The sequence below is a fragment of the Antechinus flavipes genome, chromosome X (assembly GCF_016432865.1).
Source record: "Antechinus flavipes isolate AdamAnt ecotype Samford, QLD, Australia chromosome X, AdamAnt_v2, whole genome shotgun sequence".
NCBI classification, from domain to species: Eukaryota; Metazoa; Chordata; class Mammalia; order Dasyuromorphia; family Dasyuridae; genus Antechinus; species Antechinus flavipes.
The window spans coordinates 83451692-83474258 of record NC_067404.1 but is presented as its reverse complement, the minus strand read 5'-3'; the positions used below and the strand labels follow the sequence as shown (position 1 = coordinate 83474258).

The following is a 22567-nucleotide window of genomic DNA, read 5'->3' as shown; positions in this document are numbered from 1 at the left end:
ATGAAAGTCGATGTCAGTAGTCAAGGTTGACTCTAGATTGATGATCGCTTTCCTTCTTGGTTTTTATCAGACTGGCTGAAAGCTCAGATAGGGGAAGAATTTGCTGCTCTTAATTAAAGGCCAGTTACTGCAATACATCCACCTAGAAGCCAGGAATCCATTAAGCCCCAAACCCCAACCACTGTTTATTCGCAGTCCTCCAATTATTGAGTCACCCTGTTGGTGCAAAGGTTATGGCAACCTCCCCTTCTTCCTGTCCCCCACCAGCTCAGAGGAAGAGCTAACCATATAGGAACGCCCAACAAAGTAAAGCAGGGATACTACACCCTGCCTGACCTTCTGCGAGAAGGTCCTCGATCCCTGTCAGGGTCCTCAGGGGACCTGGTTGGGGCGAACTGGCCCCACCAAAGTGTCTGTCTGTCTGTCTGTCTCTCCTCCCTCCATAGGGTTCCCAGGGCAGTTCTCGAATTCACAGAACCTCTTGGAGGGGTCTTATTCCTTTTTTAATGAGAGCTTCCATTGCTGTAGCCATTATACCCTTTCCTCATAAGCATTCTGTAGATGGTAGTTGTTCCAGGCAATAGATCCCTGTGAGTCAGTTGAAAAAACAGGCCCAGGGTCACCCGCAGCTTGGGAAGTATTCAAAGCTAGGCCTGTGTAGCAGACTTCAAAATGTCACTTCTTCCTCTGTCCTGGATTACGGGCCAGGAATGACTTTGTATCTGAGCTGTGTGATCCTGGGCATGTGAATGAATGAACCTCTCTGAAACACAGTTTCCTTTTCCAAATGGAAGCATTTGGTCTAGATGATCAGACCTTCCAGCTCTAGATCTATGATCTAAGTTAAAGTTGATTTGAACAAAAAGGCTTGGGGGGGGGGGGGAGGAAGGGGAAGGGAAGGGGGAGGCAGAGTTGAGCTGGCTCAGAAGATGCCATCTCCCTTCTGAAAGCCAACCCTTAAAGAAAGGGCTTCTTAGGGAGGCAGTTGTTGATTTGTGTCTGACTCAGTGACCCCATTTGATTTTCTTTGGCAAAGATAGTGGAGTGGTTTGCCGTTTCCTCCAACTCATTTTGCAGACGAAGAAACGGGCCAATAGTGTGAAGTGACCCAGGTAGATGGCCACATTTGAACTTGGCAAGCTGGGTTTTCTTTGTCTCCAGGCCCGCCCCCAGGGAGACAGGAGGGAATAGTGAAAAGGACCCTACATTTGGGTCCCAGCTTTCCCATTTGCTAGTTTTGTATTGTTGAGCAAGGTAGTTCAGTTCCGTGGGCCTCGGTTTTCCTGTTTCTGTTTGATTCCAACTCTGGTGTTTGTGATCTCAGCAGCCGATGGCTCAATGCTTTCTGTAAATGGGTGGGGCCGTGCCTGTCCTAAATCAGCCTCCTCTCCAGATAGTTGACATGAATCCAAGCTTTTCAAATGCGGTGTGGTCTATGAAAAGTAGGCTCTGCACAAGGAACCAGGCCAGTATTTCCTGTTTCAGTGGGGGGGTGGGGGTGGGGCCCAAACCAAAGCCTTTTCGGGATTCACCCGCCCGCCCTAGGTCACTTTGCTCCTGGAAGCACGGCTCAACCTTTGCCTTTGCTCTGGAAGCCCCGCCCCATGCCTCAGGGATGCACCTTTGGTCCAATGGGGCTGGATTCGCATTTGACCCCGCGGTCCCATTCTCCACCCTTTGTCTCTAAGACATTTTGGCTACTGTCTAGCTTGTTTTCAGACGTTCACGGCTCTTTAACTCCCTGGTAAATGTGAGCAAGCTACTGGAGACGCGGTGATATGCTCAGAGGAAGACCTCTGAAGCGCTTAGCACATGTGCCTGAATAGAGTGGGCCCTCCTGAAAGATTAGTTGAATTGAGCCTATAGGCTCCACTGGAAATGCTTTGGTTGGGTGACCCCTCCAAGATCATACTGGTCCTAGCGGCTGCCTGTTGGACGCATCCCAAACTTCCTCCTAAATTTGACTCACTCCTTTTAATAGACTGGGGATTGGCACTGGATGAGACTGCCACGTGACCTGTTTACCACACCCAAAGGCCTGTGTCCAGCCCTCTTCCTGCTGGCAGCTTTTAACATTGTGGACCACACCCTCTTCTTGGTTTCTGTTCCCCTTGAAAACTTCTAGCCTCCTAGTTCCCTCCTCCTACCCTGCTCTGACGACTTCCTTTCCCGTCACTTGGTTCCACTTCCTCTTCCTGATTTTTCAATGTTTCCTCTGAAGCCTGTCTAAAGAAGTCAGGAAACATTTACGGAAGTGCTTACTGTGTGCCAAATTTTCTCTCTTGATCCTGGGAAGTGGATGTTGTGATTATCCCCATTTTAGAGTTGAAGAAACTGAGGTACAAGTTAAGTGACTCCCTAAGGTCATACATAGCTAGTAAATGTCTGTGGCTGAATTTGGATTCAGGGTTTTTCCGATCTCCAGGCCAGGCACTCCTATCTACCGTACTCCCTGACTTTCCCTCAGCTTTCTCTTCTTTCCTTACCCGCTTTCCTCTAGTAATCTCATTCACTGGCATGGCTTTGGCTGCCACCTTTTTGTGATTCTTTAGAAATCTCCAGCCTTTACTTCTCTTTTGAGCTGCAGACTCTCACATCCAACTGTCTCCAGGATGTGTCTCCTTGAAAATTGAACCAGCACCTCAGACTTAGCACATCCGAAACCAAGCTCGTTATCTCTCCTGCTTTCAAACCTCTTCCCCCCTCCTCGTTTTACTATATCCAGATTCCACCCTGATTTCTGGGTTCATAACCTTGATAATATTATCTTTATTCTCATCTGTCTCATTCTAGTTATTTGTCAAGACTTGTCAGTTCTAATTTCCCAATATCTCTTCTATCCGTCTGTTCTCTATTCCCATTGTCACCTCTCTACTTCATTGCCACACACTGGTCCAATTGCAAGAGCTTCTTTACCTTCTTACCCTCACTCCACCACCTCCCTCCCATTTGCCCCTCCTGAATCATCTAGCTAATCTGAATAACTTACTGGTCATGACCAAAATGGTCAGTGGCTTTCTGTTGTCTCAAACTCTCTTTTCCCAGCATCCTAGACCCTTCACAAACATTTCTGTCAGTCATATTCTCAGCCCTTTGTGCCTTTGCTTGTAGTGTTCTGCATTCTGTAATGGCCTACCTTCCTATCTGCTCTTGGCAAACTCCTCCCTATCCCGTCCCCAAGTCAGATAATTCTTCCTCCATGATGCCTTCCCTGACTATCTCGGGTGAGAAGGACTTTATCCCTCAGACCCCACTCCGCAGTATTTTATACCTTTGTAACGTACTTTACCAGGACAGCTAGATGGCACAGTGGGTAAAAGGCCAGGCCTGGGAGAATCCTCTTGTTGCTTCAGATACTGACTACCTATTTGAACCTGGGTGAGTCACTGCACCCTGTTACCTCAGTTTCCTCATCTCTAAAATGAACTAGAGAAGGAAATGGCAAACCACTAAAAGATCTTTGCCAAGAAAGCCCCAAACGGGGTCACGACAAGTCAGACACAACTGGAGCAACTGAACAAATCATTTAGCGCATGCTAGTGTGCATTATTATTGGACTTGGGTTGTTAGCCCTTTCCTGAACTAGAACCATCCCCTAGCTAAATTTGAAAGTTCTTCCAGTGCCTGCCCCCGTGTGCTGCCTGTTTGGTAATGAATATCTGTTGATTCGTTGCTCTATATTGCTGAGAGAATCGGCTTCAGAGAACATGAGACCACTCCTCAAGCTCATGGGGCAGCTCTCGTCTTCTCCCCGCCTTTTCATTTTACAGCTGGTGCTAGAAAGATAGTAAAGACAAGAGCCAGAACTCCGGGAAGTAAGGAAAGAGCAGGACCCCATCCCCCCTACCCCCCCACAGAGCCAAAAAATCCAGGCCTGGAGTCTTAGCTAGGACTCCTGAGCCTTCTGGGCTTCCATATAATCTTCAAAGGGACACAGGCCTACTCCGCTGACCTTCTGCCCTGTTAATGAAGCAGATGTTCTAGGAAAGTGAGATAGGATGTAGTGAGCGCGCCAATGACTTACTCCAGTGACAGATTCTGCCTGGAAACTCCCTACAGGTAGGGACTGCCTTCTGTCTGCTAGACAGATGGGTGCAGATGCAAGAGATACTGGAAATAGACTCAATAAGGTGACTTCTGAGTTTATAGGGGTGAGTGGGACCATGTAGTGAATGAGAGTGAGGGAAAAGTCATGGATGACTCCAAGATTGTGAAACTGGTCGAGTGGAATGATAGTTCTAAGAAAGTTCAAAGGAGACGTGGGCTTAAGGGAAGATGCGTTCTTTTTTGCACATGTTGAGATTGAGGTGCTTATAGGATATTGGTGCTGTACTATTAGAACTTAAGAATGATGAAGGCTGGAGGGTTATCTTGGCGAGATGACGACTGAATTTTGAACCTCTCTGTGGAGGTGATGAGATAACCAGGAGAGACGTTAGAAAGAAAAGAGAAAGTCCCAGAAGGATTCGTTGGAGGACCCCCTCATGATAGAGCAGGACATGGTGGCAAGCTGGCAAAGGACCCAAGAAATAGAAGAATCAAAAGAGAGCAATGTCACAAGTGGCAGAGGAGAAAATAATTCTAAAGAGGGAAGACGGGAGAGGGGAAATGGTCAGGAGTTTCCAAAGCCGCAGAGTGGTCGGTTAGTAAGAGTGAAGGCCGAAGACAGGGCAGTGGATTGAGCAGTGAAGAGTGATTCTCCATATCCCTCACTGTCTTTGCAGGGAAGAGTTTTACTGAGTGCCAAGTTTGGAAGTTGAATTGCAGGAAGTTGAGGAGTGCGGAAAGGAAGGTGTGGTTTGTTGTTGTTTTTTCTAGAAGATTGGCTGTGAAATGTAGAGATACATGTAGACCAGTGCCCGTGTTCTCAAGATCAGGCATGGCTGGTCCAGGTTAATAGGTACAGGAACTTGGGAAGCTCAGTGCTCTTCTTCACCCACCATCACCATCTCCACTTGTCTCTATCCGAAAGCTTCCATTTCTCCTTTTCCAGCGAGGGATGCCTGGCCCTAAGTAGGAAGTGCTAAAGGGCAGGGTCCTTCTGCTTGGGTTTCAAAGTGGGGGCAATGGGGATTTACCCTCCGACCCGATCCAGGCCTGAGCTTTCTTGTTTCCGTGACGAGGATTGGCAGGGAATGAAAGAAAGGAGCAGAATGCAAATGCGTAAAAGAACCCCAGGTTTCCCTTAGGGTCTCCTCTTTGCCGGTCTGCTTGTAACAGGATGCACCCTTGTTGTGCCCATAAAGTGCCCCTCTTGCTCTTCTTTACTTGAATCAAGTTCTTAGTTCTCACTTGTTCATCCCAGAGGGGCCGGGCAGGACAGGAGGGGCAAAGCAAACCCGTTCTTCCCCTCTCTCTTCTGTCCAGTGTGTCCCCAGGCAGGGGGGTTCAAAATTGGGAGCTGCCTGCCATTACCATCCCCACCTGCCTCCTGATCTAACTTGGGCTTATGTGGGAAGCACCAAGAATATTGAACTCTTGATTAGAAGTGAGACCTGAGTGGCCACTCTTACCTTTACAGATTTTCTTTTGGGGATCTTGGGAAGAGGCCACTGGGATTTGAAGTCAGAGGACCTCAGAGAGTCAAAGAAGTAAAGGATTCTGGGAAGACACCTTAGACCCTTCACATCCAAGTACAAGGTGATAGTCCAGAAGCACTTCCAATGTAGGCATTCCCTCCACTAATGAAAATTGTAAGATTCGGTAGAGAAGGCCTATGAGGCAATTCATACTCTGGGCCCCAGAAGCATCAAATGACCTGCCCAGAGAATGCTCTTAATATCCAGAGAGAGGGCAGTGGAGGGAGGAGGGGAAACGTGGCCAGGTATTATGGCTGATCCTGTGGACTCGATTGGACCTTCTGGTTCAGTGGCCAGCTTTGCTGTTTCCCGGCTGAGTGGCTTTAGCCAAGCCATTTCCCATTTGGGAGCCTCTGCTGTCAAATGGGGGCCTTGAAGGTTGCATGGGGATTGTGGTCATAAAAAGGACCATATGTTAGAGCTCATCAAACCCAACCCTATTATTTCACAGATGGGAAAACTGGGGCCCCTAGAAGAGTGACTTGGTCAAAGTCACACAACCAGCCAGCAACAGACTGAATGCAAAGCCGTACCCTCAGAGGCCAAACTGAGTATCTCACCATTGGCACTTCTGGCTGCCTCTGGCATCTCATGAAATGGGTTGCAAAAGACAAAGGTACGCCTCATGCTAGAGCACTGGGACATTAGTCATCCACCCCACTCCTCGGGACCTTGACACCTGAGCTCCCGGAGGCGTGTGCCAAATGAACAAATGGCCCACAATGGAGAACTCAGTCGTTTGTGCCAATGTCCAGCAGTCAGGTGCTTCTCTCTTGCCTTTGTCCTCTGCCCTTGGTTTGCCCCGGTTTCATCTTCCTCTTTTTGGGGCCCCGCAAAGCACTGGGGAGTGTTGAATTGGAGCCTGCCTTTCATACCTCGGCTCCTTAATCTCCAGCCCATCCTCAGACCCTGTAAGCATCTGGTCTGCCCCCTCAGCCCGTGTTGACCAAAATCTGATCAGTAAGCCAGAATTACCACTTTGAGGGCCTGCCTGATCCTGGCCCTCAAGAGTAGCCTGATGCTGTATCCCTGGGGCACCACAGCCTCTTCTCTCTAACCAGGTATAATCTCTGCTGAAGCTACCTAGGCTGGTGAAGCCTTATGGCCACTCTTTAAGCATACTGATCCGGCTCATTCTTTGAGCTTGGGAGTCCCCAGCCCCCTCCAGAAGGGAGGCCACACTTCATCTTCAGTCCCAACTTCCTGTTCCTTAAGCCCTGAGCTCTTCCTGAAGTACTTATTAGCCAGGACTTGCTTCTGCTCTTGAGTTAGTCTTCAGTGGCTTCATTTTCCAAGTAGGAAGTGGTGGGCCCAGATGCTGCAGCTCCTTCCTCCATCCCCACATCTGGATGCTGTCCTGGAAGGGGCTTCTCATATCTCTCCATTTGAGTCCGGCCTGATTTTACCATCTTGCTACATTCCCTTTTTATTTCTCGGGTGTGGCGGTGTTCTTGCCATTTGCAGAATTAGAGAATTGTAGTTGCCGTGGGCTTTGTTTTCTCCTCCGCGTTGATTCAGGGAGATCTTTCGAGGCTTCTCTGTAGTCATCACACACATCATTTCTTAGAACACGTATTCCGTTCCATTCACGGACCGCGCTTCGTCTAGCTATTTTGATTCCGCTTCTTTGCTATCATAGAAAATGCTTCCATAATTCTTGCTGCGTATGAGGGCTTTCTTCCTATCAGTGGCTTCCTTGGAGTAGAAGTCTAGTAATGGAGTCTGCAAATCAAAGGGGTATGGATAGTATGGTTATTTTATTTGCATTATTCCAGATTGCTTTCCAGATTGTACCATCTCATACCCCCGCCAGCAGTGCTCTAGTCTGCCGATGCTGCCCCACCTCCTTCAAGCCTGACTTGTCATTTTTGCCATCTGATAACTTTCAGGGTGTCAGGGAAAACCTTGGGGTTCTTTGTGATGTGGACTTACTCTCTTCCCCAGTCAGGAAGAAGCCCATGTGGCTGTTATCAGGCATAGCCAATTCCCAGACTCTCCTGGTTATGTAACGTGATGGTGAAGATGGAAGTTTTTGTCATCCTCCATTGTCCATCCCCTGATCTCTGAGTAGCTTTAATCAACCTTTGAGATGTCAATTAGCATCTCTGAGACAGGTCTGGGACCTGATCTGCCAGCTATTCCATCTGGCTCCCTCTTGATTCTTCCCTCTGAGCCTCCTGGCACTTCCCCTCTTCCTTTGAGAAACCCCCAAGGTTGTATTTTCCCTATAAATTCAAGTATGAGACAGGTCTGGGACCTGATCTGCCAGCTATTCCATCTGGCTCCCTCTTGATTTTTCCCTCTGAGCCTCCTGGCACTTCCCCTCTTCCTTTGAGAAACCCCCATGGTTGTATTTTCCCTATAAATTCAAGTATGAGACAGGTCTGGGACCTGATCTGCCAGCTGTTCCATCTGGCTCTCTCTTGATCCTTCCCTCTGAGCTTCCTGGCACTTCCCCTCTTCCTTTGAGAAACCCCCAAGGTTGTATTTTCCCTATAAATACAAGTACGCATGGTGGAGATCTTTGTGTAGAACTAAGCCCACTACGAGGTACTCTCTCTCTACCCCTCCTAGTGGCTTCCCTTCACTAGTGTCTTTCTCCTTACTATGTAGCTAACTCTGGTTAGTCTGCTCTGTGGATTTAACCTGCCAGTCGATAGCGTTCTCCCACCCTGTGGCGTATTCCTTTAATGGATTCTTCCAAACTCCTTTCCTTGGTCCCTTCCTCGGTAACCCTATCACGCTCCCAAATCTATTTCCGATTTGCCACTTCTTGTGTCTTATTTTACCTCTTATTTTGTCTGCAACCTCTTCTCCCAAATAAATTTACCTTTTGACAAAGAGAATGGCTTTTGTGAATTTGGCCCATGTTCATTTCGAACTAGGAATTGCTACCCAGTGATTGCATTTCTCTTCTTAGTGCTTGGGAGCATTCTTTCGTGGGCTGTAAAGAAGTTGTGGGTCTTCCTTTCTAAACTGTTCGGTACCATCTTTTCAGTAGGAAAACAGCCTTGATTTGTTCAATTTCTGTAGAGCTAGGAAGACCAGAAAGACAAGAAGATGGTAAGTGCCTGACCATCTGCAAACGGTTAGGCTTCTTAGTAATTCGGCAATGGTCAAAAGGGTAACAGTGTCTTGAATGTTAGAACTTTTGAATCTGATGCTTTTTTTTCTTTATGGAACTATTTCCAAAGCAAATTGTATGTTTCTTTTCCATAGGCTATGAATTTAAGGAATTCTACAACTACAGATTTAGAATTGGAAGGGATCTTCAAGGCCATCTGGTGGGACCTTCGAGGCCATCTGGTGGGACATTCGAGGCCATCTGATGGGACCTTCGAGGCTATCTGGTGGGACCTTTGAAATTATCTAGACAGACGAGACCAAGAGAGGAAAAGTGGCTTGCGCAGGTTCTCACAATTAGTAAGCATCAGAATCAGAATCTGAACTCAGGGCATTTGGCTTCAGATCCAGAGAACTTTCTATCGCCCTGCCATCCTTTGACAAAATCCATTGTACTAAGAGGCGAAGCTAATTCTGGACTGTAAAGCTCTTGTTTCTTCTCTCTTTTCCTCCACTATTAGTTTCTCCCTTTTCTAATCTATCCTTTACATTACTTCCAAGTTAATATTCCTAAAACACAAGTCTGATTTTGTCACTCTCATACTTAAAAAAAAAAAAAAAATCCTGAAGTGGCTTCCTGTTATCTCTAGGAAAAACTACATACTCCTCAATCTATCTTTACCGCTGAATTTGGTACTGCTTTTTTTTGCCCAATCCACGTTCCAGCCAAACTGAACAACTTCCTTTTCCCAAAGTGGACATTTCATCTCCTTCCCCCTCCCCTTTGCAGAGGCTGTACCCCATGTTTGAGACACTCTTTCCTTACCTCTTAGAAACCCTACTTCTTTCGAGATTCAGGTCAGCTGCCAACCTTCTAAGTAAGGCCTTCCCGGATTCCTCCAGTTGTTGTTGCTCTGTCCCTCCTGAAACTACCTTCTATTTGCTCATCTTGCATATATGTTCTATTCCTCCATGGAAAGGGCGCTCAGTTAAGGCAGGGACTATTTTTAGAACACCTCAGCGTCTGGCACACGTAGTAAACATTTGTTGAGTTGAGCTTCTCCCATTTGCCTTTCTCCTTGAAATCCACGATCTCTCTTTCCATTGTAGCCACCTTATCAAACTGCATTCTTGTTCTGGACTCCTAAGTGGTTCTGAAGAGAGTCTTGAGACTGCCTCAACTGAATTGACTCTAAATTCATGCCATCCAGCTGGGTCTCTCTACCAGCAGCATTATTTCTCAGCTTTATGCCCCCTTCCCTAGACTCCCAAATCCCCTGGCTCTCAGCAGGTGACTTCCCGTCCTGCTTTCCTGAGAAAAAGGAAGGCGTTCAGTGGAAGCTGTCTTAGCTAACCTTCATCTACTCTTTCTTCATTCTCTTCTGCCTCTAGGCAAGAAATGGCTAACCTCCTTGATCTGTGCCCTTGATCTCAGTTCTTCCCACGTAGGGCTCAGAGAATGGCTTTCTCTCTTTCTTTCATCTTCTGTCTCTCCCTCTTGACCACTTCCTTTCTGAATGTCTACAATGTTCTGATCATATCCTGTCCTAAAAAAAAAAAAAAAATTGCCTTCATATCTGTTACTCTCCCAAACCATGATCCAATTTCCTTCTCTTCATTCCCGCATTTATACTTCCCCATGCTTTTATTTTTCCCTTGTTCCACATATTATTTACTTCTTCCTGGCATTTATTTTCTCTCCTTTACACCTATCCCCACTACACTGAAAAAAAACCAAAAACACAGAAACCAATCCCTCATAACAACTGCCTAGTCAAGCAATACAGTTTCCTCCATTGGCTGTGTCCAAAAATGCGTGTCTTATTCAATACCCTGATTCCAATACCTTACTGTCCAGAAGTGGGTGACATGTTTCATCACCAGTCCTCTGGAATACCTATTGGTTATTTCATCGCTCAGATTCTTCAGTCATCCAGAGTTGGTTGTTTTTACAAGGTTGTCTTTGAATAGATCACTCTCCTGGTTCTGCTTACTTCTCTCTGTGTCCGTTTATACAAGTCTTCCAAGATTCTTTGAGACCATTGTGCCTTTTTATAATTTCCTAAAGGACAATAGTTTTTCCATTACATTTGTATATAATGATTTATCTATCCATTCCCAAGAGGGGCATCCGTTCAGTGTCTGGTTCAATGCCAGTACTAAAAGAGCTTCTAGAAACATTTTTGTCTATGTAGATACATTTCTTATTTGATCTCTTTGGGGTAATATTTATGGTTCAAGGGATATGCAATTTAGAGACTTTTTGGACATATTTCCAAATTGATTTCTGAAATGATAGGTCTTTTGATCCATAGCTCTACCAATAAGGCATTAATGTGATCATTTTCCCACAGTCCTTCCAACATTTGTCATTTTCTGCTTTTTTTCATCTTCACCTATCCGATACCTGTGAAGCAGGAACTTAGAGTTATTTTCATTTGAATTTGTCTAAGTAATTTAGAGCCTTTTTGACGTGCCTGTTGCTAGCGTGAATATCCTTTGTTTATCATTGAAGAATGGCTTAAAGGTTTTGAAAATGAAACCTTTAGCAGAGAAACTTGCTGCCAAAAAATTTCCCTGGTTACCTTTCTCTCTTCTAATTTTAGCTCATTGGTTTGATTTGTGCAAAAATGTTAAATTTTATGTAATCAAAATTGGCTATATTCCTCCTGTAAATGTTTCTTACAAGATCTTATTTGATGAATTCTTTGTTTATCCATAGTTCCAAAACGAAATTTCTTCCTTGCTTCTCTAATTTGTTTATAATATAACCTTGTATGTTTACGCCATTTTGGAGCTTCCAGGCTGCCTTCTAATTTCCCCAACAGTATTTGAAAATTTTGGTATTATTTTTTCAAATTACATGTAACAACAATTTTAACCTGCTTTTAAAAAAGTTTTGCCTTTCAAATTCTTTCTCTTATTCTCCTTTCCCTATCCTGAGATGGTACGCAATTAGATATAGATTATACATGTGCTATCATACAAAATATATTTTCATATTAGCCAGCTTGCAAAAGAAAACATAGACCAAAAAAAAAAAAAAAAAAGAACCCCAAGAAAAATAAAATCGTTTGGTTTTTTTTAAAGTATGCTTCACTCTGAATTCAGACTCTTGCTTCATCAGTTCTTCCTCTGGAGATGGATAGCATTTTCCATCATGAATTTTTTGGAATTGTCTTGGATCATTATATTGCTGAGAGTAGTAAATTATTCCCAGCTGATCATCACACAATCTTGCTGTACAAAGTTCTCCTCTTTCTCTGCTCAATTCACTGTGCATCAGTTCACATAGGTCTTCCCAGGTTTTTCTGAAGGTATCCTGCTCATCATTTCTCATGGCACGGTAATAGTCCATCACAATCGTATGCCACAGCTTGTTCAGTCATTCCCCAGTCACTGGGTGTTCTCTCGATTTTCAATTCTTTTGACACCATAAAGAGAGTTGCTATACGCTTTTTTATACTTTGCTCAAATCTTCGCGGCTCATTATTTAGGTTTTCATGGCCTAAAAAGAGTATAAATTATAATTGTTTTCTGAGGGTTTTCCCCTCCCGGATTGATATTTTTGTGATGGCAAATTAGGCCTTCTTTTGTCTTACTGCTTATCCAGTCCTTAGCCGTTGAGTAGAAGTAGTCTCAGACAAACTATGATCTGAGAAGGATTTTGATTTAGAAAGGCCACGATCATCCACCGTAGTCCTGGCTATCTCCAGTGTCTTGATTTTTGTCTTATTACTGGACTTCAAAGACTGGAGGAGAGTCAGTCTGAGGACTACTGCTCAATCTCACTTCAATCCAATTCACACACAAGTTCAGACATCACCCTGGTAATATCATTTGGTTTTTTTCCCGGAATGAACAAACAACTGCAACATTTTATTTAAAACTTTTCGCAACAATATCCATTAGGAAAATTGCTCTGTAGTTTTCTCTCTGTATTTTCCCCCTTCCTGGTTTAGAAATAAGTAACATATTTGTATCTTAGACTCCTTTGCCTATTTTTCCAGACAGTTTAGAAATCAGTAACATATTTGTATCTTAGACTCCTTTGCCTATTTTTCCAGACACTTTATATCGTATTAGGATGAATTGTTCTTTAAGTGTTTATTAGAATTTGCTTGTGAATCCTTCTGGTCCTGGGTATTTTTTCTTAAAGAGCTCATTTATGGCTTGTTCTAGGATAGGATTACTTAAGTATTTTCTCTTCTCTTTCTATTTTTTCTATTTTCTCTTCTGTCAATCTGGGCAACTTATATTTTCGTAAATATTCATCCACTTAGATTGTCAGATTTCTTGACAAAATCTTTTGAACAGAATATCCCTGATAATTGCTTTAATTTCATCTTCATTGGTGGTGAATTCATCCGTTTCTTTTTTATTACTAGTAACTTGGGTTTTTTCTTTCTTTTTTAAAAATTAAATTAACCAATGGTTTGTCTATTTTATTGGGGACTTTCCCATAAAACCAGCTTCTAGTTTTCTTAATTCGTTCAGTGGGTTTTTTTGTTTTGTTTTGTTTTTAATCTTGATATGATCGTAACCACCAGGCTACCTGGTCCAGGAAATAATCACCTTAGGAATACAGGCTTTGGGAATGATATAGTATAGGCTCCAAGTTATCTGACTTAAGAATACTGTATCTGCCTTTAGATAATTTTGTCTTAGTTTACATTTTATTACCAGCTATATCGGGGTGCCTGGAGTGAGATGCCTAAGCTAACCACTCCCCAACTTTACCTCTAAGATCAGTGACATAAAGGACCTGGTTTACTTTTCCTATAAAAGTCCCTTCTTATACCCCCATTTCTTTACTAATTCCCTTTTGGAGCTTATTCTACCATCAGTGGTGTTACAATAATAAAGTCTTTGCCTCTCGATTTGGAGGTGATTCTTTTGAAGTATCTCATGACACCGGCCCAAGCACTCCGATATTGTGGAGTTGACACTCCTGCACCCCACCATTTGGTGGTCCATAAGGGAAAAAGTCTAGCTTTGCTTGCTTCCTCCACTTTTTCTTTTCCCTCCTTCTATCCTGTAGCTAGGACACCCCTAGCATCCAGGAAGACTTATTGAGGTCATCAGTAAGTTTTATGCTCAGCATGCTTTCCTTGGTTAGGGATACCTGATCTTAGGGGTACTTTTGGTTTTGGCACACTTGCCACTTTTCACCTTCCCTGGGAAACCAAGGGAGATAAGTTGCTATAGGAATAGAAACTCTTTAGGGCTTGTGGCAAAAATGGGACAGTCCATTCCCATCCCTAAAAAAGCAGAGACAAATTTGGCATATAAGATCTCAAAAAGACAAGGCTCATTTTCTTTTGTAACACTGCCTGGCCTCAGTCTACCCCGGAGGCTCAGGAAAAAATGGCCTGTCAAAAGGTTTCTCGTGTTTTTTTTTTTTTAATTAGTATTTTAATTGAATGTTTTGTTGTTCTGTCTATGTCTGTGTCTCTGTGTTTGCAGAGGTCTATGTCATGTTTGTGCTGTGAGCTAGATTGTTACCTTGAAAGATTTCAAATGAAGCCAGTAAAAGGGAGAAAAAACTTCTAAGGGCTACACTTAGAACACTGGGAAAAATTTATTAACATTACTAACTTCTCCCAAAAAAGAAAAAGCCTTCGTGGCCCCAACAGTAGCAAAGTTGAGGCTACGGAAATAAAGCTCTATAATTAAAGTTGGAGGGACGTACATCCTAGCAAATATTGGAGGTTTTGTGATAAAGGAAACTGACAATTAGAAACTTTAAGATTACGGGAAAGAATTCCTTTGACTATGGGGTGATTTCAGGAATTCACCTCCTTCTGAAACTTCTTAATAAAATTTGAGATGCCATTCTGTACAGTTTTTCTTAAGGAAAAATAAAGATTAGATCTTACAGAAGTTGAAAAGGATTTGAAAAGAAACTGACAAAATTAAAATCATTACAGCCCACGTCCCTTTCTTAACCCCTCTCATCTCATACTCGATTAGGAAAAGAGAATGCTGGAGAATTGTAGAGAAACTTAAATTATGCCTCACCTGGTAGAAACGAGGGAGGCAGTAACCGCAACAAGGCCTCACACTTCCTGCCCTAGTAGCTCTCCAACTCCAGCACCTGCAACTGGGCAGGAAGTCGGGTCGGGTCTTACAGTCAGCATTCTCTGATTCCCGACACCTGGAACTACCGCCAAAGGGAGATTCTGGCACCGCCCACCCCAGCCCTCAGCAGGTTCCACCCAGCTGTTGCTTGGGAGAATCCAGGTATTCCTGGCAGCACCTAGTGTGGCAGAGGTGGGGGAGACAGCCAGTCTGTCCTTGGTAAGCCCACCATTCTATGTTCCAGTGATTTATTAGCTGTGTTATCTCTATTTGCCCTAGTACGAAATCAGGATTTGAAAAAAGAAACAGAACAAAAAGGAGGGCAAATATGGTTTTAATTTGGAAAAAAAAAATTTTTTTAAAGTATTAAATAGTCAATCATGTCTTCTGTAATCTAATAATGGGGTTTCTGCGTAGCTGGAACTCTAGCTACTGTTCCAGCAGGAACATAAGTCACTTCGTTCTGTAAGGGGATGATAACTGAACCCACATCCCAGGGTTTTTGTGAGGATCACATGACTGTAAAGTGCTTGCCCTGTGCAAGTGCTCTATGAATGTTAACTGTTTTCATTATGTCTTTTATTTGATGTGATTGTGTCATACTTGATAACTTTCTATGGGTTTTTAGATGTGACCGACATATATTACCAGTGTTGAGATAAATGATTTTCTGTGTTAGGTAATTTGGAAGTGCATTCAAGTAAGTGAAGGTTGGTAATTAATGGAATCCCAACCTGGGTTCCCGAGGCATAGGAAGATAGGGTGTAGAGGAAAAAGAGTCTCTTTCTCCTTCTCCTCCTCTCTCCCCCTCTAACTGCAGCAGGGGCTGGTGGACAAGAAAGAGAAAGAAAATCAAGAGGCAGATTTAGGGGGTATCGGGTGAAAATTCCAGGGTGAAGACCTCTCTCTGAAATAAGAACTGATACTTAAGCCCTTTCCTGGCTCACCCAAAAAAAAAAAGAGAGAGAGAGAGAGAGAGAAAATGCCTGTGTGAATTGGGAAACAGCCAAAAGGTGTGATCAGAACATTTAGCTATAATTTAGGGATCTTACAAATTAAAGTAGTGGTCAATTTTAAAATAATTTTTTACATTAGTATGTGTGTTCAAATTGAAAACTTGATTGTAAATGATAAGATTCCTACCCAGTTTTGTCATAGATTACAATTTATCTGAATTTTAAGAATCATCTTGTTTTCTTCCTTAAAAAAAAAAATTAAAAAAAAAAAAGGAAACCAATTAAGGGAACAGGAGAGGGAAGCCCAATCCCTCCTGAGAACTTCCAGAGTTGCAATAGCTTGGGAAAAAGAAAAAAGCCCCCCAATTGAATCTTTCTGAGATTGTAGCACCCAGATTTGACTTGTCACCCAGCAACTTGAATGTTATGAATTGTGTAACTAAATGAAAGTGGAAAATTTGTTTAAAACCTGTTGTGTTATTTTGTCAACCCTGTTAACTCTGTTTTATAGTGTTTTGTAAATGCAATTTAGGAAATTGGATAGTTTCACCTTTGCTTGTAAGTTTAGAGTAAGTTACTGCTAAGACAATATGTTTATCACTTATGAAAATTATAAGATTGTTAATTAAGTTACTTGGATTTGTTGTAATAATGTAAAATCTAATATTGGTGATTGCTTCTCATTCAAAGCACTTCAACTTGGGGTACGAAGGTCTACCGAAGAATTAGTCTATCCTCCACATCCCCTCACAGGGTGAGGGAAGTGTCAAAGAGCACAAGCCATAGCAACTGTCATGGGCGTGCAAGAACAGCAGGCTCAGCCCCTTCTCTGGGTTCCCTGTTGATTTTCCTTAATTTATAAACTTGCAGATTTCTTTAAAGCATCATGTGAGTGAGGGTCATCGGCCCTGAGAAATGAGATAGTTAAGGTTATGGGGTTCCTAAACAATGAGCTTGGCTTGATAAAGATTTGCAAATGTCTTTGTTATATGGAAGAGATTTCTAATGATTGGTCTTCACCAGGATTAGTTTAAACTCTAGGAGAAGAAGAAAAGAAAAATAAAGATGTTAAGTGAAATCTCTTATGTGTGTGAGACCTGGTAAACTTTGTTATAGTGCTAAGGCTAATTTAATCGGTTGTGTTGCGTCACCATAACAATGTTCTTATTGTTTAAAGGGATTCTGGGAGTAGTAGTGTATATTGATGTTCCTTTGAACATAGTTAATAACTGAACATTTGGAGGTTTTTTTTTTAATACAATTTCTAATTTTACATTTCTATATCCCAAGTCTGGTTGTTAATCGAGCATCATTTGTATAATGTTGAATTTAAAACCATCTACTTAGCTTCAAGATAAGTTGTGAATTTTCTGGGATGAATCTCTTACTGCCAATGCTTATTATTTAGGGGCATGTGATCCTTGAGAGCTGAACCCACCTGAAGTTCTGACTGATGAGACTTGCTATTTGAAATAAAATTTCTCGGGATCGTAACTGATATTGTTTTTCTTTGTTTGTTTTTGTGAGGTGATTGGGATTAAGTGACTTGCCCAGGGTCACACAACCAGCAAGTGTCTGAGACCGGATTTGAATTCGGGTCCTCCTGACTCCAGGGCCGGTGCTCTATCCACTATGCCAACTAGCTGTCCCACTGATATTGTTTTGAATTTTGAAATCAGGTATGATTTTCTGATGGATCATTGTCAGTTACCCACCATTTAAGAGAAATGCCATAAGCTACCCAGAGGGATAGCATCCTGAACTGTTAAAGGTGGAGGTCTGTATCTGGCCTTGGCTTCATTTGGTAGGATCCTTCTGGCTCAGTTTCCCACTTGTGTTCCTGTGTTTACCACCTGATTATTCCTGAGTCTGGCTATGAGGTGTAATTGTTACTGCACGATTGGTTGTCAACTGTGACACTTGTCTGAAGTCAAACAGAGATGTTATAATCATGTCCCTGCTTTTTTTTCTTTTTAGGAAATTTCTATATTCAGAGCCAAGTGGTCAGTAGAAGGCATGGGTACAAGCAAGTATGTAAGATCTTGCTATTTTCAATCTGAAAATATGTAGTCATTATATGCTAAACAATCGGGTAAACGACCCAGTCGTCTACCTGTTAATAGATTTATATTTGTATGAAATAAGGTCCTTAAATGTTTCAAAACAATGTAAAAATAATTGGATATTAATACAAACCATCTATGGGACCTAGTTATTATTCTATTGATTATTGAAAGTAAATCAGAAACCTCTTCAGTGTGGTTTGGAGAAGAGATTTTAGTACAATCATTTTTCTTAGAAGATGTAATTTATGGAATATTTTATGTTGGATCAGTGGAAAAGTCAATTTTAATTCAAGTTTATTACAAATGTGGAAATAACTATGTGTCCTGTGGTACAAACGTGTTTTCCTATAAACAGCTTATTTGATATGCACGGACCAAGCCATAGGAAATCAGCTTAATGATGCAGCCACAGAGGAGGCTGTCTGCCAATCTGTTACATTGGCTTCCTTAGTTCCCTGATTATGTTCCATCCTATAACAGGCCCTTGCCAAAGAGAAGGGATACACTCTCTCCCCCTTCAGGTGGTTCCAGATACTCTCAGGCCAACTTCTCGTTCCACAGAAGAGTCTAGTGGATCTTTTTGGCCTGTACCCGGCTATTCACTTAGTGGAGAACACCCTCCAGTTCCTGGTGAAACTCTTGCTTATTTAACAGTTTCCTGAGCTCTATCTCTTCTAGGCTTCAGGCCGTATACTTCCAATGACTTGTTCAACATGGATCAAATCCCCTACTCGATCCTGGGCTCAGCACCCCTTAGATGCCATGGCCACCATCTTTAAATCAAACATCTGCCCTCCTCAATCTGGATCCCCTAAACAGGAATCTCCCTATACTCCTTCCAGCAAGAAGCAGCTCCAGAAGGTGATACCTTCATCCCTTTGCCCCAAATGTATTTGGGCCCTATCTGTTTGAAGGGAGAGATTGTAACTACCAGGTTACCTGGCCCAGGAAATAATCACCTTAGGAACACAGTTCTTGAGGATGATGTGGTACAGGCTCCAAGTTGTCTGTTTGAAGAATACTTTGTCTCTACCTTTAAATTATCTTGTCTTAGTTTACATTTTATTGCCAGCTATAATGAGGTGCTTGGAGTGAGATGCTTAATCTAATCACTCCCCAACTGGATAAGCCATAAAATGAGCATATCAGTGACTTCCTGGAGCTAATGAATAACATAGTGAAGTGCCTAAGCTAACTACCCCCAATTCTACCTCTAAGATCACTGACATAAAGCACCTGGTTTACTTTTCCTATAGAGGTACCTACTCATTTCCCCCAATTTCTTTGCTAACTCCCTTTTGTAACTTAGCCTACCATCAGTGGTGTTACAATAATAAAATCTTTGCCTCTTGATTTGTAGGCCTATGCCTACAAATTCTTTTGAGACACTTCATAACACTGGCCCAGAACTCCAGTGTTTTTTGGGTTTGACACTCCTGCACCTCAATATTCTCTTCTTGGATTTTCAGGATTTTCAATTTGTGTTTAATTGGAGATTTTTAATTTGTTCTTTTTTGAAAATTTGTTTTAATTGCATGCCCAATTCATTGATCTGCTCTTTCTCTATTTAAGTAATGTGAGAATTTAGAGATATACATTTTCTCCTAAATACTGCTTTGGCTGCATTCCATAAATTTTGATTTTTTGTATCATTATTGTCATTCTCATTTTATAATGGAATTATCGATTGTTTAAATTATTTAGTTTCTGATTAATTTTTAATCTTTGCTTCAGTGGCCCTTTATCGAATGTGATTTTTATTGCACTGATGTTACATACCCTCAAATGGACCCTCACTGCTGAAAGGCAATCCTACTATACCTCCTTCATCACTTCACTCTCCCATTCTCCACAGAGACTCTTCCAAACGTTCTCATCCCTTCTCAAACCTCCTGTTGTTCCCTCTTCACTCCCCCCACCCCAACTGAGAACCTTGTCTCATATTTTACAGGAAAAAGCCATTTGCCATGAGCTCCCTCTTCTCCCCTCTTCCTCATCTCCTATCATGCATCTGCCTTTTGCTCCTCTGTCCTTCACTCCTGTCTCGCATGATGAAGAGGCCATACTCCTTGCCAAGACTAGTCTCTTCACCTATACTAACAATCCCATTCCATCTTGTATCCTCCAACAGATTGTCCCCTTTGCATCCCTACTCTGTCACTCATCTCCAACATCTTCCTGTCTCTTGGCTTTGTGCCTACAAACATGCCCATTTCACCTCTCTGCTTAAAAAACCCCCTCACTTGATCATTCCATCCTTGCTAACTATCATTGTATGTCTTCTGCCCTCTGTAGCTAAAATCCTTGAAAAGACTGTCTGCAATCAGTGCCTCCACTTTCTCTTCTCATTCTCTTCTTACCCCCTTACAATTCTGTTTCCAACCTCGGCATTCCACTGAATCTGCTCTCTCCCAAGTCACCAGTGATCTTAGTTGCCCGATCCAATGATCTCTTCTCGGTCTTCATTCCTCTTTCTAACTGCACGCTTCCAACATTTTCATTCGAGGGTCTTGCCATCTCAGAGTCAACTTGGTTCAGGGGAAAGAGGAACTGCATTGGGAGTCAGAGGACCTAGATTCAGATACCAGCTTTATTACTTTCTGGCTGTGGGACTCAGAACAATTAGAAAATCTTTATGGCCCTTGTTGAGATTTTAAGCTACATTAAGGGGATTGTACTGGGGAGGGGTGGTTTAAGGTCCCTTCTAATTCTCTGATCAGCTTGCTTCTACTTCCTCTCCTCCTGCCAGCCAAGTCTGTAGTAAGCTTCCAGAGTAATTTCTCTGTCTCCTGCCTCTCTCCTCCTCGCATTCTCAACTCACTTTTCATAAGGCTGCCAGATCCAACTAATGCTGACCCATTCAAGCAGCATCCCTTCCCCAGTCATGTCAAAGCCTTCTCTGGTTTTCCCATTTCATAGAGAATCAGTTATACTCTTGGGATTGACTTTCTATGCAATATGGCCCCTCTTTTTCTTTTCAATTAACAAGGATTTGATTTTTTCTTTTTCCCACTTGCCCACTTCCTCTTGCCCTGGAGGGGGTGAAAAAAATCCCTGTAACAGATATGCCTAATAAAGCAAAACAAAAGTGCCATGAGCCACATCCTATTCCACACCCAAAGTCTGTCCCCTCTCTGAAGAGGAGCAATGTACTCTAGGATTGGAATGGCTCGTTGCATTCAATCGTTGCCCCCCATCTTACCAACTCCCCCTCCTAGGTGTCCTGGCTCCAGCCAGACTAAATAAAGCATTTTGTCCACACTGATGTTTGGCTCCTTGAAAGCCTTCTTCCTAGCATTTGCAATTATTTACCTGTCCTTCAAGGCTCAGTGTGAATACTAGCTCCTTGTCCTCTGTAACACATCACTTCTGATCCTCCTAACTGGAAATGACCTCTCTCTCTCAATATCCTGAGGCCTTTGTTCACACGTCTCTGGGATGCTTAGCATACACTGCCTTCTGTCAGAGGCCTTTTGCTTCTTCTCTTCCCAAAAAGACTACTACCTCCTAGCCAAGGTCTATGACGTCACATGGAACTTGGTGTTTTCTGTAACTCGGCCTCAGGCCTTGCACAGAGAGGAACTTGGTCTGGCTTCCTGACTTGAATCTGTAGCTTTTCCATGGGCATTTGGCCCTGGTGTTCTTCTTGCTGCCTTTTTACCTGGCCACTTGGATATTCAGAGTCATTCATGAGACTCCACTCAGTGTGACCAAGGGATCACTATGTGGCAGGGATTCAGCTTCCTTAGCTTGCCTAATCTCTCCTTCCCTGAACTGCTCTAGATTGTTACAGAGTTTGCCCAGGGGAATTCCTGATCAGGCCCAGGCTGAACTTTGCCCCTTTCAGCTCTCAAAGTACCAGAATCTCTGAGTTGGAAGGGCCTTCCATGACCCAGCTAGTCTCCACTGTATGGACCTAAGGATTCCTTCTAAAACCTCCTCTAGCCCAGGCTACAGCCCACCTATCTAGGCCATGGACAGCTCCCTGTGAGGAAGAAGTTCGTGTCAAAAGTGACCTCTTGACAACTTCTCTCCATTGTTGAGAGTTCTGGTCCCTGGCTCCTCTTCTCCTCAATAGCATTTCTAACACCCATGATGTCTACCTGAATCTTTCCTTCACCAAACTAAATTTGTCCACTTCTTTCAACTGCACTTTAGCTGGCAGGGCTCCAAGGCCCTTTCCCATCCTGGTTGCCCTCTTCTGGGGCCTTTTCTGGCTGACCAGTTTACCCAGTACTTATATGGAGTTTCACCAGACAGGGCAGCAAGACAAATCTCACCCAAATTTTAGACACTAATTTTTTAAATGAAATTATTAATTACAAAGTTCAATTGAATATCAGTACAATGAATTAACTTGCTTAGTCACGATGTCCACTTGAGATAATGAATGTAAATGCCTGTAATATTGAACAGGAGCCATGAATCCTTTTAAACTATAGCCCACACTCCTCAATTGTATGACTTTTGGTGACTGTTGGGTCACCCTTTTGGCTCCTGATGAGCTTGGTCCTCTAAGTCCCCAGGATCTTTCAGGCAAACTGTATCCTCCTCCCTGTCTGAGCCTCCTTTGCTTGTTCATCATCCTTCTTCCACTCCCTAAATGTGGTGGTCTTTCCCCCAAGGCTCTGTCCTAAGCCTTTTCTCCTCCCTCTACACTCTCTGACTTGGTAATCTCCTTGGCTCCCATGGGTTCCATTGTCATCTCCGTCTAGGCTGATTACTCCCAGGAATATAGAAAGCCGGCCCCAGCTTCCCTTTGGAGCTCCAATCTGCCATCCGCAACTGCCTGCCGGCACCTCCAATTCGATGTGTCTAAAAC

General features: G+C 43.1%; 1 long non-coding RNA gene across 1 annotated transcript; it reads left to right on the top strand.

Moving 5' to 3' along the window:
* The first annotated feature begins 818 nt into the window (after positions 1–818).
* LOC127542733 (uncharacterized) lies at positions 819–17173 on the top strand. Its single transcript, XR_007948808.1, has 2 exons — positions 819–5640; positions 6031–17173. It is a non-coding gene; the product is annotated as an uncharacterized LOC127542733 (long non-coding RNA).
* Positions 17174–22567: the final 5394 nt, after the last annotated feature.